Below are 16,685 nucleotides of genomic sequence, written 5' to 3'. Positions count from 1 at the left end.
TCGCCTTGGCATTCTAAGTCAATCTACCATTTCAGTATCCCAGCTGTTCCATAATGTCATGTGTATAGGCAAATTTGCAGTTATGTTATACCCACCACCGTAGGATAGATAGGCGGTGCATTCATTTAGTCATTCCGTTTGCAATACATCGAAATATCAATTTCGGACCCTAAAAAGTATGTATATTTCGGGTCGTCGGATTCTAAGACGATTTAACGATATTCGTGTGTCTGTCCGTCAGTCTGTTGTAATCACTCTAGAGCCTCCAAAAATTGAGATATTGAGCTGAAATTGGGCACAGATACGTCTTTTTGATGTATGCTATTTAGACCGATCTGCTGATAAAGGGTCCAATGCCCATAAATGCTTTATTTTTCATCCGATTTCGCTTAAAATTTGAAACACTGAGTAGTTTAACATTTCCCGATAACTGATCCAAATATGGTTCAGATTGGACTATATTTAGATATAGCTGCCATATAGACCGATCTGCCGATAAAGGGTCTGAAGACCATAAAAGCTTTATATATTACCCGATTTAGCTAAAATTTCGCAACAATGGGTTATTATAGGTCTCGCGACATCTGAGCTAAATGTGGATTAGATCGATCCATATTTAGATATAGCTGCCATATAAACCGATCTACCGATATAGGGACTGAAGCCCATAAATGCTTTATTTTTTATTCCATTTCGCTGAAATTCGAAATATTCGATTTCGCTGAAATTTGGAACAGTGCGCAGTTTTAAGCCTCCCAACATCCGCAGTGCGACACCTCTTTGGAGAGAAGTTTTACATGGCATAGCACCTCACAAATGTTGCCAGCATTAGGAGGGGAAAACCACCGCTGAAAATTTTTTCTGATGGTCTCGCCAGGATTCGAATCCAGGCGTTCAGCGTCATAGGCGGACATGCTAACCTCTGCGCTACGGTGGCCTTCATATATCCGACCTTAATATGGTTCAGATTATAATATAGGTTTATAATTGGATGTATCTGCCAAAAAGACCAATATTTTGTTATACAAAATTGATTACTGGCATGGGTGTATGTCCATAGTGGCATGGGGCGGATTAATATCTGCACCCTCTTTTCAATCTAACCTAACCTAGACAATTTCAAGTCCATTGTGATACCACAGTAGCGACAGACCAAGGATTCTGGCGGTAATCGAACCCACGACCCCTGCACTGGTAATCTAAGCACGCTACCAACTCGGCTACCAGGGCGCCTCTTATCTTATTTGTTTTAGTAAGGTTTAAGATCCAATAGAATTTTGAACCATCGCCATACTTGTCACTTTTGTCCACGAAACAGGAAATTCTTTGAGTGTAGTAGTATGTATGTGTGTGTGTCTGGCTATGTGTATTTATTATGGCATGTACTAAGTCAATCGCACTCGTGTTACCCGTACTCCTGTCTGTCTACCTGCCTGCCTGCCTTGCTGGCTGGCTGACTGGTTGTTTGGCTGTTGCAGCAAGCCATCCAGCTATGCAGCATGAGAAACAATGACAGCCTGACTGCCTGCCAGCCAGCCAGTAAGTCAGAGCTCTATTGAATAAAGGTCACCACCACTTGGAGTACTTTTTTGTTTTTGTTATTTTGGTTATTTCGCAAATAATAACCAACAAAATAAAGCAAAACTCAAATTATTTAAATCTTTGGAAATTTTGCACTGCACTACCACCACCAAAAACAACAACAACAACCTCAATGACACCACCACAAAAACAACTCGAAAAACGTATGGTTTCAAAATTTTGAAATGCCATAGGAGAAAACTGTGTGGAGAAAAACGATTAAACGATCAGCGAAAATGAACCAATTTTTACACCAGACTCATCTCACTTCATTATATTTGTTGTTGTTGTTGTTGTTTGTTGTAGTAGTTAGTTGTCCAGTTGATTGTTGGCGGTTAATTTGTCAAATAATCTCTTCGTCGTAGAGATATTTGCTCTACATTTTTGGGATCAACGTTATTTGCATTGGTGAAGTAATTCGTGTTGATTAATTTTTGAACTTAGGAAAGTTTCACGCAGCTTGAAACTTTGCAACGAAAGTAAAAGCAAGGTTTAATATGGTTTATGGGGGGTTTATGATGGATATGGCGATTAGTTAAGCACTTTTCACTTTTGTAATCGAAGATGAAATATAGTTTTATGAATACAATTTCACAATCCTTTTAATAGTTGGAACTAATTACACAACTTTTGTTTCCTCTGTTTCTATACCCTCCACCATAGGGTGGTGGTATACTAATTTCGTCATTCTGTTTGTAACACCTCGAAATATGCATCTGAGAACCCATAAAGTATATATATTCTTGACCGTCTAGCCATGTCCGTCCGTCTATTTGTCGAAAGCACGCCAACATTCGAAGGCGTAAAGCTAGCCGCTTGAAATTTTGCACAAATACTTCTTATTAGTGTAGGTCGGTTAGGATTGTAAATGGGCCATATCAGTCCATGTCTTGATATAGCTGCCATATAAACCGATCTTAGGTCTTGACTTCTTGAGCCACTAGAGGGCGCAATTATTATCCGATATGGCTGAAATTTTGCATGAGGTGTTTTTGTATTACTTCCAACAACTGCGTTAAGTATGAATCATATCAGTTAATGTTTTGATATAGCTTCCATATACAACGATCTTGGGTCTTGACTTCTTGAGCCACTAGAGGGCACAATTATCATCCGACATGGCTGAAATTATGCATGAGGTGTTTTTGTATCACTTCCTGCCACATACCGATCTGGAATCTTGAGTTCTTGAGAACACAACCCACTGTCCCAAATTTCGCCGACATCGGACAATAAATGCGCCTTTTATGGGCTCAAAACCTTAAATCGAGAGATCTGTCTATAGGCAGCTATATCCAAATCCGGACCGATTTGTCCCATATTGCAGAAATTAGCCGAGGGGCTTAATTTAACTCACTGTCCCAAATTTCGGCGTCATCGGACAATAAATTCGACTTTTATGGGCGCAAAACCTAAAACCAAGAGATCGGTCAAGGGCAGCTATATCTAAACCCAAACCGATCTGGGCTAAATTTAAGAAGGATGTCGAAGGGCCTAACACAACACACTGTCCCAAATTTCAGCAAAATCGGATAGTAAATTTGACTTTTATGGGCCTAAGACTCTAAATCGGAGGATCGGTTTATATGGCAGCTATATCCAAATTTGTACCGAACTGGGCCAAATCGACGAAGGATATCGAAGGGCCTAACACAGCTCAATGTCCCAAATTTCACCAAAATCGGATAATAAATGTGGCTTTAATGGGCCTAAGACACTAAATCGGAGGATCGGTCTACATGGGGGCTATATCGAGATATAGTCTGATATAGCCCATCTTCGAACTTAACCTGCTTATGGACAAAAAAACAGAATCTGTGCAAAGTTTCAGCTCAATATCTCTATTTTTAAAGACTGTAGCGTGATTTCAACAGACAGACGGACGGACATGACTAGATCGTCTTAGATTTTTACGCTGATCAAGAATATATATACTTTATAGGGTCGGAAATGGATATTTCGGTGTGTTGCAAACGGAATGACAAAATGAATATACCCCCATCCTTCGGTGATGGGTATAAAAGTAGAGATATTGAGCTGAAACTTTTCACAGATTCTTTTTTTGTCCACAAGCAGGTTAAGTTCGAAGAAGGGCTACATCTTCGATACATCTTCGACAGATATAGCTGTCATATAGACCAATTTCTCGATGGAAAGTTTTGGGTCCATAATTGGCGCATTTATTATTCGATGCCGCCGAAATTTGGGACAGTGAATTGTGTTAGGCTCTTCGACTTCCTTCTTCAATTTGGCCCAAATCAGTTCAGATTTGCATATAGCTGTTATATAGACCGATCTCTCGATTTAAGGTTTTGGGCCCATAAAAGGTAAATTTATTGTCCGATTTCGCCGAAATTTGGGGCAGTGAGTTAAGTTAAGCCCCTTGACATACTTCTGCAATATGGTACAGTTCGGATTAGATTTGGATATGGCTGCCATATAGACTTACCTCTCGATTTAAGGTTTTGGGCCTCTAAAAGGCACATTTATTGTCCACTGTCGCCGAAATTTGGAACGTAAATTAAAATAAGCCCCTCGACATACTTCTGAAATATGGCCCAGATCGGTCCAGATTTGGATATAGCTGCCATATAGACCGATCTCTCGATTTAAAGTTTTGGGCCCAAAAAAGCCCATTTATTGACCGATTTCTCCGAAATTTGGAACAGTTAGTTGTGTCAGACTCTTCGATATATTTCCGCAATATGGCCCAAATTGGTCCAGATTTGCATATAGCTGTCATATAGAGCGATCTCTTGATTTGAGGTCTAGATTTAGATATAGCTGCCATATAGACCGATATCTCGATTTAAGGTCTTGGGCCCATAAAAGGAGCATTTATAATTCGATTTCAGTGAAATTTGACACAGTGACTTATGTTAGGCTTTTAGACATCCGTGTCGTATATGGTTCAGATGGGTTTATTTTTAGATATACTATCTATTAGAAAGATCAATATTTTGTTTGACTTGTACTTATTAGTATTTGGTCCAAATCGAAATATAATTCTATACAGCTTCTGTGGGGCATAAGGTAGACATTTTTCACAGGATTTTGACGAAAGGTGGTTTACATAAATAACCGAGGTGGTGGGTATCGAAAGTTTGGCTCCATAGAACTTAACACCTCTTTACTTGTTTCAATTCTTTAAATGTCTTCAATTTTGATTTTAATTTTAAGTACAGTTTGTCATTCATATGTCATTTATTTTAAATGTATGCGACAACTCAGTGGACAATACAACTCTGAAATTCCTAAATTTTTTTATTCGGCAGGGTTAGTGACGCTACCTTCTATTTGATTTCACCATGATCATATACCTCTCTTTGACAGGTATATCAGTGTAAACTTGGTATAACTTCGTTAGCTACAACATGCTATGACATATTAATAGGACACTGCGACAAATAATGTCATATCTGCCACTGTGTTTACCCAGAGTAGCACTTGTTTGACCAAATCTCTCTTAGCGAGAAGCTAACCAGATTCAACTGAAAACGATAATTGATTGCTAATACATATTCATGCAGGCATTATTTTTTTTCGATTTTTTTTGTACCATTCATTGCAATGTAATTAACATAGCGAGGGTAATGACATAAAAACATTTCAATTTATAATTGAATACGCATTTGTAGATTGACGTTTACGATGTAAATTTCCATAATTAGAGAAAAATCACATTAAGATGAAAGGAAAGAATGGAAGAAATCTCTGAATGGCTTCATGACAGCAACAAAAACTAAGAACAAGTTTTTTAAAGGTAGAAGAATTGTGAATAAAATAAAGGAAAAATTTGGTCAACAACATATTTTTTGAAAAAAAAAAATCTTTGCTTATAGTTAATCGCATTAAAAATGAAGCAATCTTAATGAAACTCATCATAGAAAATAATTTTTAAAAGATTAAATTTCGCTAGCAATATTAAATTATGTTTTTTTTTTAATCTCCTAGTTCAAATCATATGCAAATTATCCAAATCAGCTTTCTCTAATGCAAATCCCATTAGAAACATGTCAAAGCTATTTATTCCCTATGTATCATCAATCATTCCAATTGTTGGCATTTACAAGTTTAAGCATAATGCAAAAAACACTCTGACCACGTTATGGTTGGAAAATTGATTGATTCAGTGGTTAAATTCTGGTATTAATTTTATCAGTTTATTGCAAAATATACATTGATGATGTATTAGTTTTCTGCTACTGCATTGAAAAAAATTAATGCGATATACATCTCTGCGGTTTCTATACACAAATATTTTTAGCAATATCATACTACTTGTGTGCACACAATTTACATGAAATGTGTCACAAAATAACATGTATCTGATGTATAATATTGTACAATAATAACTCCTTCTGTTTTTGCTCGAAAAGAGATATAACTTCTTCACAAAAATTCGAGTGTATACTGATATTCGGGGTAAAAAAAAAATCAAATAAAATTTACTCAAAACAAGTAAAAGCGTGCTAAATCCGGCCGGCTGAATCTTATATACCCTCCACCATGGATCTCATTAGTCGAGTTCTTTTGCCGGCATCTCTAAGGCAAGAAAAGGTTAAAAGAAAAGATTTGCTCTGCTATTAGAGCGATATCAAGATATGGTCCGGTTCGGACCACAATTAAATTATATGTTCGAGACCTGTGTGAAATGTCAGTCAATTCGAATAAGAACTGCGCCCTTTGGGGGCTCAAGAAGTAAAATATACAGATCGATTTGTAAGGGAGCTGTATCAGGCTATAGACTGATTCAGACCATAATAAACAAGTATTTTGATGGTCATGAGAGGATCCGTCGTACAAAGTTTCAGTCAAATCGGATGAGAATTGCGCCCTCTAGAGGCTAAAGAAGTCAAGATCCCCGAACGGTTTTTATGGCAGCTATATCAGGCTATGAACCGATATGAGCCATACTTTGCATAGTTGTTGGATATCATAACGAAATACCTCGCTCAAAAATTCATTCAAATCGGATGAGAATTGTGCCCTCTAGAGGCTTAAGAAATCAAGATCCCCTATCGGTTTATATGGCAGCTTTATCACGTTATGGAGCGATTTGGACCATACTTCGCACAGTTGTTGGATATCACTACAAAATACGTCGTGCAAAATTTCACTCCAATCGGATAAGAATTGCGCCCTTTAGAGGCTTAAGAAGTCAAGACCCAAGATCGGTTTATATAGCAGCTATATCAGGTTATATACCAATTTAAACCATACTTCACACAGTTGTTGGAAGTGATATCAAAATACTATGTGTAAAATTTCAGTCAAATTGGATGAGAATTGCGCCCTCTAAAAGCTCAAGAAGTCAAGTCCCCAGATCTGTTTATATGACAGCTATATCAGGTAATGAACCGATTGACTGAGCCATACTTGGCATAGTTGTTGGATATCATAACAAAATACTTCGTGCAAAAATTCATTCAAATCGGATAAGAATTGCGCCTTCTAGAGGCTCAAGAAGTCAAGACCCAAGATCGGTTTATATGGCAGATATATGGGGTTATGAACCAATTTAAACCATACTTCACACAGTTGTTGGAAGTGATATCAAAAATTGGATGAGAATTGCGCCTTCTAAAAGCTCAAGCAGTCAAGTCCCCAGATCTGTTTATATGACAGCTATATCAGGTAATGAACCGATTTGAGCCATACCTGGCATAGTTGTTGGATATCACAACAAAATACGTCGTGCAAAATTTCATTCCAATCGGATAAGAATTCCGCCTTCTAGAGGCTCAAGAAATCAAGACCCAAGATCGGTTTATATCGGTTTATTCGGTTTATACTTCGCACAGTTGTTGAAAGTGATATCAAAACACTATGTGCAAAATTTCAGTCAAATTGAGTGAGAATTGCGCCCTCTAGAGGCTCAAGAAATCAAGACCCAACATCGGCTGATATAGCTGCCGTATGGCAGCTATATCAGGTTATATACCGATTTTAACCATACTTCGCACAGTTGTTGGAAGTGATACCACAACACCACGAGCAAAATTACAGCCAAATCGGATAAGAATTCCGCCTTCTAGAGGCTCAAGAAGTCAAGATCCAAGATCGGTTTATATGGCAGCAATATCAGGTTATGGACCGATTTAAACCATACATCGCCCAGTTGTTGGAAGTAATATAAAAACACTATGTGGAAAATTTCAGTCAAATTGGATGAGAATTGCGCCCTCTAGAGGCTCAAGAAGTCAAGACCCAAGATCGGTTTATATGACAGCTATATGAAAACATGGTCCGATATAGCCCATTTCCAATCCCAACTTACCTACACTAATAAAGAGTATTTGCGCAAAATTTAAAGCGGCTGGCTTTTCTCCTTCGAAAGTTAGCTTGCTTTCGACAAACAGACCGATGGACGGACGGGCGGACAGACGGATGGACATGGCTAGTTCGACTTAAAATGTCACGACGATTAAGAATATATATACTTAATGGGGTCTCAGACGAATATTTCGAGTAGTTACAAACAGAATGACGAAATTAGTATACCCCCATCCTATGGTGGAGGGTATAAAAACAGCGCGAAGATTCCTCTCATAGTGGTTAGGTTAGGTTGAATGGGTAGCTCACCAAAGGTGAGTTCACTTGGAGGCCAGTTTGGCCCATTGTGGTAGAAAGAGAAAGGAAAGAAAAATAAAACGTGAGACCTCGTATTAGAGGTTATACACGAATAAAAGAAAAAGACTGGAGGAGTGGGGAAACCCGAGCGGGGGGTGAAGAACCGCCCATCTCTACTACCCCTCAACAAACCTCAGGAGAGATCCATGCTGTTCCCTCAACAAACCTCAGGAGAGATACCAGAGGTGCATTTGCAAGTTCACCCAGACCACAGAAGAAACGGCTCCCCAGAAAGAAGAGCCTACGTCTCAGCAGACCCGGAGAGGAACACAGCAAGTTCTCAATAGTATCCTCCTCATCCTCACCTAGGCAACTCCTACAGAAGTCATTGTTCCTTTGGCAAAGTGTCCGGTTATGAACCCTGTCAAAGTACTCATCGACCTTTTATCAAACGCCAGCAATTCCCTCGTCCTCCTTCGGTCGATGACCGGCCATAGCGCCTTCGCAGTCCGGCAACCATCTATCGAGTCCCAACTCGCCACCGACGCCGCCCTGGCTATTCCATCTACTGTGTTCAGTAGCTCGACAAATGGCACGTAGGCAAGACCGATGACTGGTCCGCTCGGCGCAGACAAGACCCCTGGCGCACTCGTCCGTTTTCTCATTCCCTGGAATCCCCCCATGCCCAGGAACCCATGTCAGCGTCACATCGTGGGCCCGGAGCTTATTCAGGGATTTTAAACAGTCCACCACGCATCTCGACCTCACCATCCTCGACCCCATGGCATTGAGCTCCGCCATACTGTCCCCATAAATTCTGAGTTTCGAGGGCGGTAAGCACCTTGCCAGAATTTCTCTTGCTGTCACTGCAATGGCACAGACCTCTGCCTGAAAGACCGTAGACTCGTCCGGCAGTCTCAGAGACATACTGATATTGAATGCATCAGAGTAGACCCCTAATTCAGTCCCTGACTCCATCTTGGAACCATCTGTGTAGATCAAGGTCCATCTTCCTCAAGTACACCATCCGCCCTTTATTCGTCCCTCTCAGGGAAACGAATCGCGAATGGCCTCACCCGAGTCAGCACTGGTGCCAGGTAGTCGAAGATCCTCCTCTTTGCTTTGCATTTCTTCAACTTGGACGAAATCGGTCGAGATTTGATATAACTGCCATGTAGACCGATATCTCGTTTTGTGGTGGGTATCGACCCGAGGTGGTGGGTAACCGACCGTGGTGGTGGGTATCGGCCCGGCCGAACTTAACGCCTTTTTACTTGTTTTTTTTCCAAAAGGCAATACCATTGTCTAATATACATATATGCATTCTACTAATTGTAAGATAACATCTGTTCAGCAACAATTCTTTCTATCTTTTAATTAAAATGTCTCATATGTTTGAAATCATATGTTTCATCTCACACACAACATTCCATCTATCCATCGTTCACAGTACAAATCAAATTCATAGCTACAAATGAAGTTTCTCAGTTCTATTTCTCTCACACTTTTTACTCTCATTGACCTCATCGTAATCTCAACAATTGTAATCTCATTGCATTGTGACTCAGAACTCCCCCAAAATGAGAATTGGCCTTTTGAGTTCAACCGAAGATATATTGTTTGAACTTGGCCGAGTCTGTATATTCGTTTTCATGGTTCACTCCCATTTGTATGGAGTTGGTAGAATGCATGTTCATATGTAACTCATACCCATGGATGTGTGTAGTTACACAAGTGTTTTGCCGGCATTCGAGAGTAGTGGGAAGAGTTCATATTTTATTACAGAGATGCCAGATAATATTTGTCAAATTTAGCATGGAAAATGTAAGCATATGTTAGAAGGGGAGTTGTGTTATTATACCCACCACCTTAGGATAGGGGGTATATTCATTTAGTCATTCCTTTTGCAACCCATCGAAATATTGGTCTAAGACCACATCTTGTATATAAAATTCAATTTGAGTTTGTTTGTTTGTTCGGTATAGACTCAAAAACTAAACCGATTACCTTAAAATTTTCACAGATTATGTAGGTTGGTCTGGAAGGAAATATAGGCTATATAACTTTTTGATATCGGCAGGGGGGCGGACCCTCCCCTTACCCCAAAAGTATTGTACAACCCAAAAATAAAAGTGAATCGATAGGGATAATATGGGATTCAAATGAAAGGTATTCAAGAGTAGAGTACGAATTTCATAATAAAAGTTTGGCTCAAGTGCCTGGGGGGCCGCCCCAACCCCTTAAAATAGATTTATTTGACGATCATGACAATATGGGACTCAAATGAAAAGTATTCGGGAGTAGATTACGAATATGGTCAAACGAAAAGTATGCGGAAATAGATAACGAATCTGGCATACAAATTCATGTCGAAGTATAGGGGGTCACCCCACCCCCACAAAACGCCCATAGTGGGCACATTAGCCAATCACGGATATATGGGACGTGGTTTGTTTGTTCCGTATAGACTGCAAAACGGGCGAACCGTTGTTATCGAAATGTTCGCATATTGTGTAGGTTGGTCTGGAAGGAAACATAGGCTTTATAATTTTTTGACATTGGAAGGGGGACGGACCTTCCCCTATATGCCAAAAACACAACCCAAAATCAAAAGTAGACCGAGCGTGACAATATAGGTATCAAATGAAAGGTATTGAAGAGTAGAATACGAATATGGTATTAAAATTTGAGTGTAACTACCCATCGGGCCGCCTTATCCCAAAACTCCCCAAACCGACATATTGGACGTTCATTTCAATATGGGACTCAAATGAAAGATATTTGGGAGTAGATTACGAATATGACGTTCAAGTCAAGGTGGCGCTTTTCCTCCTAAATGTACGACAAATGGGTTATGTTGAAAGGTATTTGAGAGTAGAAAACGAATTTGATATCCAATTTTGGCGTCAAGTGTTATGGGGTACGCCCTAAAGCACCCCCTAAACTGAACTTTATTTCCGTTGGGAATAAAGAACGATTTTAATATTTATTGTCAGTGCAAAGTGCCGGTGGCCGCCCCAGCCCCAAAACACCATCCAAACGGTTCATATTTACCGGCCAATATAGGGCTCAAATGAAAGGGATTTGGAAGTGCAGCACGAATTTGATATCCATATTTGAGTCGAAATGTCTGAGGTGTCATACCTCCCCTAAAAGGCAATTCTCATTACTCTAATTTATAAAAACACAAGGAACCTAGCAGGGGTAAACTTGTCACACATCAATGTGTGCTTTCCGATTCAAGATTAAACTCAATGATAAGGGACCTTTTTTATAGCCGAGTCCGAACGGCGTCCCGCAGTGCGAAACCTCTTTGGGGAAAATTTTTTGAATGACCATGCATTGTACCTCAAAAATGTCGCAACATTAAGAGGAGATAAACACCGCTTTGTATAATGTTCTCGCCAGGATTCGAACGCGTTCAGCGTCATAGGCTACAATGACACGAATTCGATATCTCCACCCAGATTTGGATATAGCTGTCATACAGATCGATCCGCCGATTTAGGGTCTTGGGCCCATAAAAGCCACATTTATTATCCGATTTTGCTGAAATTTGGGACAGTGAGTTGTGCTAAGCCCTTCGACATCCTTTTTTAATATTGACCAGATTTGGATATAGCTGCTATATAGACCGCTTAGCCGATTATGGTCTTAGGTCCATAAAAGCCACATTTATTATCCGATTTTGCTGAAATTTGGGACAGAGAGTTGCGCTAGGCCCCTCGACATCCTTTTTCAGTTTAGCTCAGATCGGTCTAAATTTGGATATAGCTGCCATATACACCGGTCCAAATCGGAAAATATTGCGATATAGCTGCTATGGGGGCATAAGGTATGCATTTTTCACCGGATTTTGACGAAAGGTGGTTTGTTTACACATAGATACCCGAGGTGGTGGGTATGCAAAGTTCGGCCCAGCCGAACTTAACGCCTTTTTACTTTTTTTGAAACTTTGTTCCCGCCTTTCTGAACATCAATGAATGTGGAGAACAACAAATTTGTTAATTATGGTACCTACTAAATTTTGTACGAATTAATTCTATCATGCTAGAGTTTGATGAACTGTATGGCATTGTTACTTACTCTACATAAATAGAATACTAAATATAACCATTTATACTCTTCAATTACAATTACAAGAATGGAAATTCATTTGTTCTTACGTTTGGAATACACAAAAGAATCCATTTAGAAATTCCATTTGCTCCTACTCACCATTAGAATGAGTGAGCATCGTTTTATTTATCTACCACAGAACACCACCACACAAACCACCGCACAACACCACCACACATATCTGCATTACAACAAGATGAGCAAGAAAGAAGAAGAAGAAGACGAAGAGAAACAATAACAATAACATCAACAGCCGTAGTCGCAGCAAGAATAACTTAGGAATGCATTTTAAGAGTTGGCTGGGGTGTCTAACCGGTGGCATGTGCTAGGGTGCGGGTGGTGGTGGCGGTGACGGTGACGGTGGTAAGTGGTGTACACGTTTCCCATATTATATCATCGACATGAGATGAAAACAAATAAACAATAGAATGAACAAACTACTAAGTCTCGTATGTTGTACTGTCGGTTTTCATTGAGAGGATACAATTCAACATACTTCTGTACTCTTGTATGGCATGCTATGTGCTTGCATTACTTACCAAACAAACAATAGCCAAGGAGAGGGGAGGGAGTAATTATAACAACAACACTAACAACAACGCTGGCGGCTTAGCATCATCAGCCTGACTCGATGAGACGATAAAAATTCATTTGTTCATTGTGTTTATTTAACAATGTGCCAAATAATTTTATTAACAACAACAATGGCCCACACAGCCGGTAATCAATGGGTCATCTCCAATTCCAATGAGTACAGCTAGCTCATCCTCATCATTCATTCATTCATCCACCCCCAACTGAACTCCCTTTGCCATGCCGGCAATCTCATACACCCATTAACCCCATTCCTATTTGCGAACAATCCCAAATCAGACACAACTTCATTTCAATTGCAGTTCCATTTTTATTGTCTATATACATATGTATGTCTGTCTGTCTGTCTGTCCGTTCATGCGCCGCATTGCATTAGCTCTGTCCCATTTGAATCCCATATCACATTGGATAGTGAAATATGCGCCCGAACTAAAAACTTATTTATGTATGTATGTGGTTCACGGAAATGGATTAGCATTCACTGCAACAGTGAAATGCAAAAGTATTCGTCATAAGGTAATAAAATAAATAATACATCTATTATATAAAAGGCAACTCACAGTTAAAGTTGAATGAAGACAGCTCGCAGCTGGCTTAGAGTGACTTTGGCGATGAATGATGATCTTAGACAACGCCTCTGATTTGGGTTCAGTAGCTGAGCAGTGTTCAGTTCAGAACATGCTTGAAAATATGACATATGATTGATTTTAGAATCATGCAAAAGCTCTTAGAATCCGTTGAAGATTATGATTTTGATAACAAGGATACTGGAATCTGTGGTAATGCCTCTACCGACATGTAAGCTAAGTTTTCAGCGCCAGGTCCGAAGGGCAACGAATAATAGATAGTCACAAAGAGGGAGTTGTGAGCATTCCTATACTATGTGGTCTAATCTAGACTTGAAGAGGTCTACTGCTTTGCTGTCTATGGCTAGAACAGACGTCTCATTCATTGTGTCCCTCATGACAGGCCACTGTCTAATCGGAAAACATGCTGGCATACTGAAGGTTGTCAGCAACGACTTTTGCAGAAGCTGTGAGGACATCGATTAAGAAGAAGAACACCTTCTGTGTGTTTGTCCCGCACTAGCAGTTAGAAGGAGTTCCACGTTAAGTTCTCATTTCTTTGAGAACCTATCTGATTTAGCGGATGTGAACATTCACAAGTTATTGGGTTTTTTAAAGCGATCTGGAGGGTTCAACGGTAGTAACTAGAAGGTATTTTTCTTCTTCTGTTCCTGTGGTATCACAGTGGACGAAAACGCCTAAGATCTCTAAACGTCTAGGATCTCTAAAAAAGAACAAATACAGCGACATTACGTTCTTTGGATATCTATTAGGAACTTTGGATACCCACCAGCCTGAGTTTTTATCAGGGCTGCGTAGTCGAGCTATTTTTACCCCATTGCCGTTTTGGGCTTCTTCTGCCAAATTTGGTAGGATTTACTTTGAATTTTAACGGTTAAGACGAATGAACGGCGATTTTGGTAGCCTTTAATCGAAATTGTATTTTTATACCCACAATCATAGGATAGGGGTCATATTCATTTAGTGATTCCGTTTGCAACACATGGAAATATCCAGTTGCGATCCTACACAGAAAAAAATATCACGAACATTTTTTCAATTAATTTTTTAATTGAAAATACTAAATTTTTCAATAAAAAATTATTTGATTCAATCATTTTTTAATTGAATCCGGTTTTTTTTTCAATAAAGATCGTGATTTAAATTTTGCCATTATTCAATTGAAAAATCAATTGATTCAATCATTTTTTAATTGAATCTGAACTTTTTTTTTCAACTACGATTGTGATTGAAATTTTCGATTAAAACATTCATTGATTCAATCATTTTCTTTATCGAATCGGAACATTTTTTGTACAATTACGATCGTGATTGAAATTTTCAATTAAAATATTTATTGATTCAATTATTTTTAATACCCACCACCGAAATATGGTGGGTATTTTTAATTGAATTTGAACATTTTATACCCACCACCGAAGGATGGGGGTATATTCATTTTGTCATTCCGTTTGCCACACATCGAAATATCCATTTCCGACCTATAAAGTATATATATTCTTGATCAGCGTAAAAATCTAAGACGATCTTGCCATGTCCGTCCGTCTGTCTGTTGTAATCACTATACAGTCTTTACAAATAGAGATGTTGAGCTGAAACTTTGCACAGATTCTTTTTTTTTGTCCATAAGCAGATTAAGTTCGAAGATGGGCTGAATCGGACTATACCTTGATATAGCCCCCATAAAGACCGTTCCGCCGATTTAGAGTCTTACGCCCATAAAAGCCACATTTATTATGGGATTTTGCTGAAATTTGAGACAGTGAGTTGTGTTGGGTCCTTCGCATTCCTACTCAATTTGGCTTAGATCGGTCCACATTTGGATATAGCTGCCTATAGACCAATCCGCTGATTTAGGGTCTTAGGTCCATAAAAGGCCCATTTATTGTCCAATTTCGCTGAAATTTGGCACAGTGAGTTGTGTTAGGCCCTTCGACATCCTTCTTTAATTTGGCCCAGATCGGTCCAGATTTGGATGTAGCTGCCATATAGACCGATCCTCCGATTTAGGGTCTTAGACCCATAAAAGCCACATTTATTATCCAATTTCGCTGAAATTTGGCACAGTGAGTTGTGTTAGGCCCTTCGACATCCTTCTTTAATTTGGCCCTGATCGGTCCAGATTTGGATATAGCTGCCATATAGACCGATCCCTCAATTTAAGGTCTTGCGCCCATAAAAGGCGCATTTATTGTCCGATGTCGCCGAAACTTGGTACAGTGAGTTGCGTAAGGGCTTTCGACATTCTTGTTCAATTTGACCCAGATCGGTTTAGATTTGGAAATAGCTGCCATATAGACCAATCTCTCGATTTAAGGTCTTGCGTCCATAAAAGGCGCATTTATTGTCCGATATCGACGAAATTTGGTATAGTGAGTTGCGTAAGGGCTTTCGACATTCTTCTTCAATTTGGCCTAGATCGGTTTAGATTTGGATATAGCTGCCATATAGACCGATCTTTCGATTTAAGATCTTGCGCCCATAAATGGCCCATTTATTGCCTGATTTCGCCAAAATTTGGGACAGTGAGTTAAGTTAAGCCTCTTGACATATTTCTGCAATTTAGCGAAGATCGGTCTCGATTTTAATATAGCTGCCATATAGACCGATCTCTCGATTTAAGGTTTTGGAGCCATAAAAGGCGCATTTATTATACAATTTTGCTGAAATTTAGCACAGTGAGTTGTGTTAGGCCCTTCGATATCCTTCTTCAATTTGGCCCAGATCGGATATAGCTGCCATATGGAGCGATCTCTCGTTGTGAGGTTTTGGGGCCTTAAGGGGCGCATTTATTGTCCGATTTGGTATATGCATGTTTTTCGGCCTAGAGACGAAGTCTATTGAAATTGGAAAAAAATCGGTTTAAATCTGGTTGTAGCTCCCATATATATGTTCGTCCGATTTTCAGTAATAATGCAATAAAATGGTCATTTTTTAACCGATTTTCTCGGAATTTGGGAGAAAGATTTTTACGACTCTCGACATTACTGGTGAATTTTATGGAAATCGATTCCGATTTAGATATAGCTCTCATATATATATATATATATATCGCCCTATTTTCACTCCTAGAACCACTGCAAGCACATTTATTGCCCAATCTTGGCAAAATTTTGCACAACGCTTTCTTTGACGACTACCACAAAATACATAGAGTTTGCTCAAAATCGGTGCAGATTTAGATATAGCTCCCATATAAGTGTTCGTCCGATTTGCAGTAATATTGGTCTT

This window comes from Stomoxys calcitrans, chromosome 1 (genome assembly GCF_963082655.1).
Source record: "Stomoxys calcitrans chromosome 1, idStoCalc2.1, whole genome shotgun sequence".
Classification (NCBI taxonomy): Eukaryota; Metazoa; Arthropoda; class Insecta; order Diptera; family Muscidae; genus Stomoxys; species Stomoxys calcitrans.
The sequence above is the reverse complement of the archived record's forward strand: the minus strand, read 5'-3'. Positions refer to the sequence as shown.